We start from the raw sequence: 1,923 nt of genomic DNA on the forward strand, positions 1-1,923 counted from the left end.
CAGCACCCTCCAGGCGCCGCAAAAGGAAGGTCTGCCTGCTCCCGCGCAGGCGAGGGCCCCCTCTAAGCCTGCCACCAGGTCCCGACCCTGGGTACAAGGTGACCCCAGAAGATTTGGACAGAGACCGAGAAGCGCGGTGGCGGACCATCCTCAGGGCTCTGCGTGGTGAGGCGTGGGCCCTCTCGGGCTGCGGGGCTCCAGAGCCTTTGCGTTCCTGCCCGCAGCCTGTGCCTGCCCTTAGTGCCCCTGTGTCCGCCGGTGCTCCAGTCACCTCTTTGCTGAGCGCCAGCCCCTCGGCCTGCACATCTGCAGGCTTGGCTGCCAGGCCAGCCTCTGACAGCGGGGTGATTCCCATGGACACCAGCCCACCTCCCAGGCCAGCCTCTGACAGCGGGGTGATTCCCATGGACACCAGCCCACCTCCCAGGCCAGCCTCTGTCAGCGGGGTGACCCCCATGGACACCAGCCCACCTCCCAGGCCAGCCTCTGACAGCAGGGTGACCCCCATGGACACCAGCCCCGCTCCCTATGCACTTCCCTCGGGGGCTCCACCCAGCTCTCGAGGCAGAAAATGGGCAGCCTCAGGCCCAGCCCAGGCCCCAGTCTCCACTGTAGGCCAGCCAGCCCTGGGCAGCATCGCCCAGGCCCCCCCGGGAACGCACGCCGGCCCCAGGCCTGCCTTGGCTGCCTCGTCATCGGCTCCCGGCCCGTCTGGCACGGCCACTCAGTGCCCTGGGGGAAGCTCCGGACAGAACACGCGGAAGCGCACCCGCCAGGGCACCCTGGTCACGACCCCTGGCGCCAGGGTTGGGAAAAAGCGTACGCTCGGAGGCGCTGCTGCGACCGCCGTCATGCCCACCCACGGACCTGCACCCAAGCAGAGCTCCCATGCTTCCAACCAAGGGCTGGGCACCACCAGCAGCACAGTGGCCTCTACCGTGGTGTCCCTCTCAGCCTCCACCCCCAAGGGCTCTGCCTCTGTTGGGAACACTGCAAGAAGTCAGAGGACCACCAGCCTACCAATCCCTGGAGCAGTCGGTGCAGGCGCATCCTCGAGCACATCCTCAGGCTTGGCTGCCAGGCCAGCCTCTGACAGCCGGGTGATCCCCATGGACACCAGCCCCCCTACATATGCAGTTCCCTCGGGGGCTCCACCCAGCTCTCGAGGCAGAAAACGGGCAGCCTCAGGCTCAGCCCAGGCCCCAGTCTCCACTGTAGGCCAGCCAGCCCTGGGCAGCATCGCCCAGGCCCCCCCGGGAACGCACGCCGGCCCTAGGCCTGCCTTGGCCGCCTCGTCATCGGCTCCCGGCCCGTCTGGCACGGCCACGCAGCGCCCTGGGGGAAGCTCCGGACAGAACACCTGGAAGCGCACCCGCCAGGGCACCCTGGTCACGACCCCTGGCGCCAGGGCTGGGAAAAAGCGTACGCTCGGAGGCGCTGCTGCGCCCTCTGTCATGCCCACCCACGGACCTGCACCCAAGCAGAGCTCCCATGCTTCCAACCAAGGGCTGGGCACCACCAGCAGCACGGTGGCCTCTACTGTGGTGTCCCTCTCAGCCTCCACCCCCAAGGGCCCTGCCTCTGCTTGGAACACTGCAAGAAGTCAGAGGACCACCAGCCTACCAATCCCTGGGGCAGTCGGTGCGGGCGCATCCTCGAGCACATCTGCAGGCTTGGCTGCCAGGCCAGCCTCTGACAGCGGGGTGATCCCCATGGACACCACCCCAGCTCCCTAGCTCTCCTCTCTGGGACCCCTCTCTGGCTCTAGTGGGTAAAGCCTTGCTGTCAGGGCCCCACCATCGCGTTGCCAGAAAACCACGGGGCCGTCAACCCAGTTTTTACTGAAGAACTAAGAACTCTGAGCTCCAACGCAGGCTCTTTTGTCTGTGAGCTGTGGCAACAAAGACAAGCAGGAAACCCAAG

This window comes from Furipterus horrens, unplaced genomic scaffold (genome assembly GCF_987537825.1).
Source record: "Furipterus horrens unplaced genomic scaffold, mFurHor1.1.pri manual_scaffold_33, whole genome shotgun sequence".
NCBI classification, from domain to species: domain Eukaryota; kingdom Metazoa; phylum Chordata; class Mammalia; order Chiroptera; family Furipteridae; genus Furipterus; species Furipterus horrens.